Source organism: Peromyscus leucopus, chromosome 5 (genome assembly GCF_004664715.2).
Source record: "Peromyscus leucopus breed LL Stock chromosome 5, UCI_PerLeu_2.1, whole genome shotgun sequence".
Lineage (NCBI taxonomy): Eukaryota > Metazoa > Chordata > Mammalia > Rodentia > Cricetidae > Peromyscus > Peromyscus leucopus.
The window spans coordinates 71238419-71249615 of NC_051067.1; positions in this window are offsets into that span (position 1 = coordinate 71238419).

An 11197-nucleotide genomic window follows, 5' to 3' on the forward strand; every position below is an offset into this window, starting at 1 on the left:
GGATTTTTTTTTTCCTCCCTCCCCCGGCGGCTGGGGACCCGCGCCAGCGGATTTCTGCAGCTCGGGCCAAGGGCTTGGCGGCAGGGCAGGACGCAGGGTCCAGCCGGGGACTCTCGTGCCTGTCTCCACCTTGCAGGGCTGTGGCGTGCCGGGTGCAGGGCCCAGCTGGGAATCCTCCTGCCTGTCTCTGACTTTGCAGGGCTAAGGGGTGCAGAGCCTGGTTGGGGACCCCCCCAGCTTGTCTCTGACTTGGCTGCAAGAGGGCCTGGGGAGCGGCACCCCTCGGGACACACGTCCTTGACCTTTGCCCGGTGTGTGGTGGACTCCAGTGCAGGAAGGAGGGGTTAGTAGAAGCATCGAGGATAGAAAGAAAGAAAAAGAGGAAGGGCACCCTTAGGGAGAAGGACGCTAGCCGAGGACAGCGGGGCGGGGCGTCTCAAGATCAGGAACCTGGAAGGGACTCGGGGGTGCCCCGGATCCCGCCTGGGGCAGGCGGCCGGCCAGCCGTCTCCTGTGCACAGTCGCCGTTCGTCCAGGACCCTCGATGGGGCGACTGTTTGGCCGGCCGGCCGCCGGGACTGCGGGGTCCTCGGTTCGCTCCCCGCATTCGAGGTCTCCAAGCTTCTCGGGGTTGTTCTTGGGGTAACTGGAGGCACCCACATGGACAAGTCGCGTCTGCCTCGTGTCTCCCTCTATGTTGCTCTGTAGAAAAGTGCCGCCCTCAGCTTCACGCACGACTTCTTCACAGTTCTCCCCTCTTTTCTTAACCATTGTCTTAACGCATTGTCTCCTCCTCCAAATCCCATCTTCGTCGGAGCTAAGGGAGCCTCTGGGTGCCCGGCGTCCCCTCCCTCCTCTAAGGACTCCGGGATGCACGCCGTGGGCCAGGCCGAAGGTGGGAAGGACTCCTGCTGGAGGCGAGGAGACGACCGCTCCCTCAGGCCCCACAGCAAAAGCCAAGTGGCCGCTCGCCATCACCGCCGGGGTGACCGATTCCCACGTCACCCCGGGCAGTTCGGTGGGCTCGGTGCTGGCTTTACGCCTGGAAGGAAACATCTCCAGGCTGGTTGCCGTCCTTTCCTGACCGTCTCTATCAACACAGGGCGATGCCTGTCATCCTCCCCGAGGTCACTGGTCCCTGTTCCCCCACCCCGCGGTCATTTCAGACCCGAGCACAAACGCATCCCAAACTTGGCACCTCCGAGCTCCGGCTGCGCAGACTGGAGCCCTCGAACCAGGATGCCCACCGGCCGCTGGCTCGGTGTGCTGTGGAGTTAACTTTATCACCGCGTTCTTAACCCCATTTTGACTTCTGAAACTTTTCTGTTACATTGAACCGCCCATCTTTCACAGATCTGCGTTTCTACCTTCATAGATGGTTCAAAAAGATCTCTTTCCCAAGCAAGAAAACGGGTTTTTTTCTTTTTTCTTTTTTCTTTTTCTTTCTTTTTTCCCCCCTTCTGTTTGAAAAGTTGCATTACAATGCAGGCTGCAGATTTCTTGAGGCGGAAAGAGAAAGCTCAGTGGCTCGGCTCACAGTGCCGACCAACCGGTTAGGTTCAGGAGAATGAATCCTTCCCTGTTTTTGTGAAAGGCTGAAATTTAAAATGAAACAGCCGTGTGATGACTTCGAGATATTCCCCCAAACTCAGAATAAAAACCTCGGCGGGCTGAAAGGCCCGCTGCGAAATCAGTCTAACTTCTGTTACTGAGGTGGGTCTTCTTGTTAAGGTTGTAAGATTTTTGAAATTCAATAATTCATCACGGTGTAGACTTTTCTGGTTTGCCAATAGCTGAGGCTTTAGATCCCCCGTGTGTGGTCATGTTTATTTGCCTTCTCTTGGATGTTCTTAACCAATCTTCTGTGCTTCCCTCTGTACAGAACGGTTTGCTGGTTATTCACCAGGTCTATTAATTTAGTCAGGAGTTTTGTAAAAGCTAAATTTCCTAAAGCCATTTAGAAAAGGATGTTTTGTGGACTGTAAATACAAGAGTGACGCTTAAAATAACTGGCTGCCTCTCCTCACAAGGGTGACCTCCTTCTAAAATAGAAGTTGTAGGTTGCATTTTTGATTGATCGAGACACTCTTGAATCTAGTCATTGAACGTAACTGATTAGCTGCTGAGGCCTACTTTTTCTTTAAAACCATTGCAAAAACATTTATTAAACTCTTAAGAGAAATGTGAGTTTCTTGTCAGGAGGCAGATACTGATCAATGTAAAACAAAATCGTCTCATGAATACATATCATTTCTAGCAACGTAAGTGTTGCTGACTACTAGTACAAAAGAAAATATCTTTATTTTTGATAGATTTGCCATGTAAAAGGAAGAGCATAAGGCCTGTCCCAGAATTAAGTGAAGTAGAATTTTGAGTAGAGCTCTTACATTTTATTCAAAATCCATTTGGACAACTAGGTGATATAAATTGCCGTCAGAAAAAATTTTGAGCAAGATAATTCTTAGGAATGCAAAAACATGAATTCATAAATGTCCATCCAGGATATGACAGTCAATTTCTAAAACACACTCTTTACAAAGGGATGTGATTTTTATTTTTAACATTGTCTATTGGTCTATATGTCATTTAAAAGCTTCCTATTGAAATGTATTGCCTACCTGGAAGACATCTCTTTACAATTGCCTGCTTTGTTGTGTTATGAGTCATAACAGCTTTGACCCTTTGACATATACAATGCTAAGTGTATCTTACATGGTCCTTACTTAATTCTGTATAATTCAAATTTCAAGTAGCTACACTCCTTACCCCTTGAAGTATATTTCCTTAAATGCTATATATGCTCATGTATCATCACGAAGAATACATTCAGGTATTTTATATACCAAAATACTGAAAACTAATATAGCTTTATTTTCTGGCAGCCTCTCCCAGTCTACCTTTTAAAAAAAAAAAAAATTAAATCTCCTGATTATATCTGCTCCACAGCAAATACTATCAAACAATTTAAATGAATTGAGATATTCTCATCTCCCTTCCTAATAATCCATGCTGATTCTTAAATGTTTCATGAGAAATTGATATCATTCAAGGATGTTAACAGTTTTACAACTAAAACTATGCAAACACTTGCATTCATTTATCAAATATATAGAATTTATTGAGGTTCAATGGCATCTGCGCAATGAATATCTTCAGAATAAGTTCTGTTATACAGGAAACTGATTACAGCTGAAGTGGTGGTGGAGAGAGGGGGAGGCACTGAAGTGATCTCATAGTGTTTGTATCTATGTTTGTTTGAAAGTAATTTTTGTTTGTTTTCAACTAAAACTACTGATAAGTTTAATCCAATGCTTCAGCAACAGTTAGGTAGTTGTAAAGACCTAAAAAGTTGATCAGTCAACCAAAATATTAGGTTTTCATGTAGTAATTAGAAAAAAGAATTACCCGTAAGCTATTGATCTTAAATGATATGACTGAAAAGTTTACAGAATTTTACAGAAAAAAATGTCTTGGTCATGTTGCTGAATGGCGAAATGTTTAGACAATAAATGCAGTGTTTGTAAAAGCCAGGGAACTTTCATAGTGGTTTCCAGACATTTTCATATGTTGTTCTAAATTCTCTTCACTGTAGCACAAACCTTCTGAACTGTCTTCTTTCAGAGCACATAGAATAGCTGACGTTGTGTGTTATGAATAAGAAGAAATTACTGAATTCTTGTTTGGTAACAGGAATCCAAACACAACACAGCAGTTTCATAAATCAATTGTGTGCTCGGTCAGGAGATGTGAAGCATAGTTAGCTCACTTGCCTCAGCACAGCAGAGGTTTTGTTTCTTCACAGAGCAGGCCGTGAGCTGTGTTCAGATGCTATCCTGAAATGCTAGCCTCTAGAATAAGGAATGAATGTAGTGTTTCTCCGCACAGAGCTTAGACAGGAGCCCTCCAATTGTTTGCTTACTTTCATAATTGATTCTCTAATGAGGAATTAATAATTACCTATTTTTTAACTAAACAACCCTGTTAAACACACACACAGTTACAAAAGTCATACATTATCTTTATGAATGATATGATATAAAATGAACCTTTTGAAATGGCATCTCAAAATTGTTATTATAATTCTTAATTTAGAATACTGAGCACCGAGTACTGTAGTTTTATCATACCTTATACTATGACAGTCCTTACAGAGACACAGAAAATATGGAAATGAAACAAATATATGGATATTTTAAAACCTTTTTTTTCTTGTTAGATAAAACAAAAGAAAATTCTAGAAGCCTAAAGTGGGTGCAGAATTCCCTGCTTTCTTCACAGCTGGAACAGGTAAATCCAAGGGCAGTTGCCTTCAATAATTTTGTAATTTAAAAGTGTGTAAAAAAAAGTAGGTAAAATACGTACGTTCAGGAGAAAGCTCATGTTCTGTTATTGTTTATATCTTTGAATTTTACAGCAAATGTTGGTGGAAAGGGGGTAGAACATTTGCAGTCAAGGAGTGATTAACCTGAGTGAGAGAGAAGAGCGGGAAGAGATCGGAGGGGACAGAGAAGGGACTGGATTATTGAGCAAGAGAGGCAATTGATTTTGCTTACCATTTGCCTGGTCAAAATCAACTCACTAGATAATGCCTCATTAAAAATTAACACTTAAATTACCTCTAATCAGCCCATTTGCTGCAGTTTCTTTTTTTCTGGGCAATAAAGTTGTTAGCACACGTTATAATGGAAAAAAATGAATTAATTAAAGATTTCAGGTGCAAACTTAAATGTAAAATAGATCATTAAATAAAAAGTGAAATATTGGTTTGGCTGAGTATTTGGCAACCAGATAACTTATTTGTCTGCAGAAATCAAATTAACCATATTAATGCTGAATTTCAATTTTATGCAAATGATATGAATAAATATCACAGCCAAATACCACCTCTTAAATCATTTTAGAGTCAATTCCAACGTTTTCCCATTGGTTTTACTATTAACAGACTTCCATGTTGTATGGAACTGTAACATTCTTTAGTTCAAAATCAACTGTTCAGACAGTCAAATGATTGTGTAATAGTTGAGTTCTTGAGACAAAACCACCAGACTCAGATGTTTTCTTCTCTAGTGAGCTTGCTTCAACCCATTTAAGATCCTATCCTAAAAGCAATCATTATCATTTTCAGGCTAATTCCAAACAAATGATGATTAATGGACCATCAGTAATTACATTTATGTTCACACATTTAAGTGAAAAATGAATTGTTGGTCAAAAAGCTAACATCTTAAATGTGCGACTTACATGTGTCTCTCTTTCTTAGATACTGAATAAATATCAACTAATTGTTGAATTAGCCACCCTCATAAAAGGCTCTAGTTAATTTATCATTCACTATTGATTGATTTTCTTTGCAACCCAATGAGTTATCTGTAATCCAAGCTGTTAGTTTTCAGACTACCTGGAGCCCTTTTATCAACGGTGCATCAATTCACAAGGTATAGACATCTTGCTGATTTTGGAAGCTAGTTTGTGCTGATTTACGAGGGGATGATTTAGCTTGTACCCTGGGCCCTGATGAAGTGGAGGGCTTCCTCGATATATTCAGGCATTCAGAGATTCTGAACTGTTCTTTGCTGGTCTGTTTCCTGGTTCTATTTTTTATTTTATGAAATAAAATGAGCAGTCTGCACCTCCATTTGAGGGGAATCTGGTTTCATATTCTGAGGTGGCAGACCTACCTTTTCCCTTCCACATTTCTGACTTAAACTGCACAAATCAACAGATGTTGGCCTGCTTTAGCAAATCGCAGTCTACTATTGTACACGAGGCTAACCCAGTGCCGCTCCTTCTGGCAGCCTGGCCACAGCCTAACTACCTGACCTTTGTGGAGGACCTGACCTGTTGGCTGTTTGGGCAGCAGAGCGCGCATGCCTGAGTTGCTAGTGCATGTTTCTAACAGTGCAGACCAGCAGAGAAACACTGTTGCAGTTCTCTGCAGTCAGCCCCCCACCCCCACTCCCCCTCACACACACCCCACCTCCCACCCCCCACCCCTGCTTCCGTCCCCCCAGGTTAATTAAATCAGTGAGGAACATCTTTCCAGTTGCTTGGTCATCAAAGACTATGTTCAACCAGGTTCTTCTGAGAACTTGGCTCATCAGTCCCCCTTTAGCTGAAAGGAAATGGAAAAACTCAGGCTGTGATATCTCGAGGTAGTGGGCCACCCCAGCAATGGCTGCCTAGTTGTCTTGAGAACAGACCTCCAGGTGGTGGAATTCACATAATAAGAAGCCTAGAGCAAGATCCCAGCATCCTTGGCCTTGTCTTGGTCTTAGTGTGTATAAATTGCAGGGAACACCGTGCTTCTGTCTACATTGGCAGTAGATTCTGCACTCCAGAGCTGTTGTCCGGACCTGTGATAGCTTTTGCTGAATCGCAGCGTATCTTTGAAGCATGCCAACAATCCAACCAGGGGGACCTGGTGCTAGGTTTCATTTGTATAGACTACCTAATAAAGGTTGGTGTTTTAATCGATTGGGTTTCTACAGCACAGACCTCAGTTTTTGGCTGATCTATATCTACTTCTCTAAAGAGTTCTGTCGTAAATACTACATATACATGGTAGCAGGGCTGAATTAGGCTCGTGAGCCTTCCCTTCCTCAGTGGTTGGTTTGGCCCTCCGATTACCCAGATGGCCCCGCTGTACTCAGCTCAGTGGAGGATTCAGTGAGGCTTACAGTTACCGTTGTCTTTTAAGTCTGCCTTTCTAAAATGTATCTTACTTCTCCTGTCAGGTTTATGAGGAGACTATTATCAAACTTATTTTCCTGAGTGTGTGTTCTGAGCTTCTAAGGATCCACATTAGCCAGCCTCTGCACAGGGTATGTAAAGTACCCCTCGCACAAACCTCTGGGAGGCTGATACAGGATGCAATTAATATGACATTTTACAGGGGGAAGGAGTGCTTAGGGCAGTAAACCACTGAAGCTGTGGTGAATGTGTGTGTGCGCGTGTGTACATACATACACACATACACAAATAAATAAAATTAATGAATTTAAGAATGTAATAATTTTTAAAAAATGAAAAAGACCAAGAGATTTGAGCCATAACAGGCAGATGATAAATGACAGGGCAAGAGCTTGGAGACAGATGTAGGGGCCAAACAGTGCTTGGAGTCCTAGACCACAGTAACGCACATGCATTTTAGTCTAAATGTAAAGGAAGCCTTTGAGAGGGTCAGGAAGTATTGCCACAACTCGCTTTCTGGCAAAACTGGCTATACCAATTACATGTTGGGAGATGGGCAAAACTATTTTGTGTGTCTTGAGTGCTGGGCATGCAGAGTGCGTATTTGCTCTTCTCTGTAAATAATTTTTTCCTGTGCCATTATTTGTAAAACTTTCACTGAAAATCAATTGAAATGCTTACGGTAGTTGGGTATGAAACAGATTTGGGAGACAAGGTGCAGCGGGGGAATCCTGTAAGCCAATGGGGGCTTGGAGTGATATGGAAGCCATCAAGACAGAGAAACATAGAAAGAGAGGGTATGTTGTGGAGCGAAATTGCCAGAAGCTGGTGACGGATGGGAAGATATGAATTTCAGAGAGAAGGACAAGTGTGTCTGCTTCCCATTGCTATAACAAAAATACCTGAAACTATTTGAAAAGAGAGAAGGTTCGTTTGGGTTTCAGAATATACTCACGTGGTCTTGATTCCTTTGTGCCGGTGGTGGCCAGGCAGCACTTCCTGGCAGCAGTGGGTGGAAGAAGATGCTGGCGGCCTTACTGTGGGCATCTCCTACTCTGGAGGGCGTGCCCCCCTCAAGACGGAAGACTTTCCACCAGACCCTGCCTCTTAACTACAATCATCTTCCCAAAGCACAGTGAGCTGGGCACCGAGCAGGAAGTTCCAAGTCATAGCAAAGATGTCCAGGTTTCTGACGAGCATCTAAGGTGACTAGGTCTACTGATTTGTAGGCAAAAGCGTTCTGTTTAGGAAACGCGGGCTTAGTTAGATGCCCAAGATGTTCAAGGGCCTGCTAACAATGGATAAGTGGCTGCTCAGAGGAGAGGCCCGTGAATGAGGCCTCAGCGATGCTGTCAGCCTACTGGTCACCATAGAGTTGAAAATGTTTAGGGTCATTTGGGAAAAGAGGGTGGAGGGGCAAGAAAGAGCTGGGGAGAAGCTTGTCTTAAGAAAGGTAAGCTAAACAGGGGCTGGAGGAAGGGCTCAGCAGTTAAGAGCACTGGCTGTTTGTCTGCTCTTCCTAGAAGACCCTGGTTCAATTCCCAGCACCCATGTGGTGGCTCACAACTGACTGGAACTCCAATTCCAAAGCATCCAATGCCGGCTTCTGGCCTCCTTTGGCACCAGGCACATATGTGGTATGCAGGCAAAACATATATACATATGAAAAAAAATTTTAAAGTGTACATGTGCTCCTTTCAGGAGTCCGGTTTCCCTTCCACCGTGGGGGTGCAGGGAAGTAAACTTAGGTTGTCACTGTTATTCACTGTCAGCTCCTGTTTTCACTCTTTCCGTATGCTGGGGAATATGTGGGAGCCTTGACTGGCAGGCTGCTGCTCAGGGTGCTTCCTCTGTCCCAGTGCTGCTTTAGCGGGATGAGCTCCTTCCCACCCCACGGCCTCACAGTATCAGTACGGCAGGGAAAGTTTCCCTCTGTCCCTGACCATGACCATGTACTCCTCCACCTCCTGCCGAGGACCAAGGACAAACGCTCCTGGAGGCTGCTGTAAATCAGGGATGGCTCAGGCCCCCGAGAACTCGGCAAACAAAAAAGACAGCATGGGTGTTTTGTTTTCTTCTTGGCTTTAGCAGCTGGGCCCACATATAGTTTTGGGAGGGATTCCGACGTGTTCGATTTGGTTTAGAAGGAAATTGGAGGAATTGGAAAAGTATCGCACCGAGGTAGAACGTGTAGGCGCTACGCAGGGGTCTCCCAGGAGGCAAGGAGAAGCCTAGAAGATCCATGCATGGCTGCACCTACCTCGGGCTGCAGATCCACTGGTGGGGGAGGGGAGGTGACACCTTTTGCTTTATTTTTTTTTTTTTTTTTACCTTTTGCTTTAAATGCAAATACAAAATCTTGTGGAGCCAAGCGGCCTTTAATCCCAGCACTCCAGAGGCAGAGCCAGGTGGATCTCTGTGAGTTCGAAGCCAGCCTGGTCTACAGAGCGAGATCCAGGACTGGCACCAAAGCTACTCAGAGAAACCTTGTCTCGAAAAACCAACCAACCAACCAACCAACCAACCAACCAACCAACCAAACAAAAATTCTGCAAAGAACTGCTTTATTTGATAGGGAGGGCCGGGTACCAGGCAGGCTGAGGTCTGTGTGAGAGAGAAGTCACCTTTTGTGTGTTTAGTTGTTTTCCTCAGTACCCAGGTGACAAGTTCCTGGCATTGACCTTTTTTTTTTTTTTTTTTTTAATAAGTTGAAATCTTCTCCATGCTGAATAAAGCGTGTATAGTTGAAACGCTCCCCACGCTGGATACAGTGAGTGTATCTCAACGGGTGTGACTGAACCTGGATGATTTGGGATTCTATTTTACCACATTTCCAGGAGCTTCCTCACACGGTGATCAAATAGTTTCGTGTTATAAGGGACATCTGTTCAGCACTGCAGCAGACCCCTGAGGAAGGAGACTGGAGAGGGGGTGGCGGAGGGGAGGGAGGGTCTGGAACACCGGCAAAGGGCAGCACAGGTCCTTGAGGAACCAGGCGATCTTCTGGAATGCCAGTGTCCCCAGCCTCCTGGAGCACTGCTCAGCTGCCCTCCCCCTCCCTAACACAGGCCTAGGCCCACAGAGGAGGTAAACAAAGCCTGCTCCAGGATTTGAGGCCCCAGGGAGCCTCCTGGTCTGCCTCCCTAGCCACTACACCATCTTGTTGTTGTTGTTTGAATACATGGGTTCTGGGGATTGATCTTAGGTCTCCATGGTTTCAAGGAAAGCACTTTAATAACTGGGCTGTCTCCCCGTAGCTCTGAAGAGTGTAGTGGGTAGCTGGATTTTTTTTTTTGATTGTGTGTGTGTGTGTGTGTGTGTGTGTGTGTGTGTGTGTGTATACCAGACTGCATCTCTGTGGAGGTCAGAGGACAACTTTGTGGAGTTGTTTCCTCCCACCTTTAAACCCCCAGAGACCACCAAGGAGCCAGTTTCCGATGCAAACACATAAGGATCCTTTAATTCAGGTTTAACCTGGGCCACTGCACAGCAGATGCAAGGAAATGTGGCCGTGGCCACAAGCCCGGGTGTAGAGGGTTTTTATAGGGAAAAACCATGAACTGGGAATTGGCAACTTGGGATTGGGTAGAAGGGACATGAGGCAAGATGATTTTTTGAAACTATTAGTCTAGACTTTGGGCACAAAACCACATTTGAAAGCATTGGGTTAGACTTTTGGCGGGGAACCACAACCTGCTGAACAGGATTATCTGGACTGCTCAGCAAGATTATCTAGATATCTTCAAGGGCCTAAACTGCAGGCAGGATGTCTTCAGGAGGATAGTACTCTGTATCCGTTCCAGTTGTCATGGCGCATTCCTGAGCCTGTAAAGTTAAGTCTAGACCTTCATATCCCTCCCTTCACAAGTACCAATGACAGGACTCAATCATGAGTCCTACCTATCCAGAGGTTCAAGGGTATTGGGACCTAAGAACCATTAGCTAACAGATTTTTCTAGGGCAGTGACATCTGTATCTATTGCCATTCTTTAAGGCCTTGTAGTTCTGATCTTTGAGTACAACCAGATTATAATCTTATAGAACCTCTTTGGTTCTGCATAAAGAAGGTCAAGTGTCTTATCTTATTGCAGAACCATTTCAGTTAATAAATTTATCAATTGACAACTCTGAACCTATTTTCCTAGTATGTCAATGAGCATGATAGTTAGCCATCTTGCCTCTATGCCAGGGAGTTTCCTTTTGACTCAACATTTCAGCCTTTTCTGAAGAGGGAACATGAAACAATGCTTTCTCTTCTGGAACTGCTTTGAGCTGGCATTGGGGTGCCGTTGTTGGGGCCCCAAAAAGGCTGAAAGGCTGGTCAAAGGCTGGACAATGGGGCATCTGTCAGAAGCATGTGGCTGTCTGACCCCATAGAGACAGGGGACAGTAACATTGGCTGGGCTGGTCCATGTCAGCTTTTAGCAAGTCTGGAGCTCACAGTTGTCTGGAGCAGTGGAGTCAGCAACTGAAGCTTGGAGGTGTCTGCCAGCCAAGTGGAAATCTG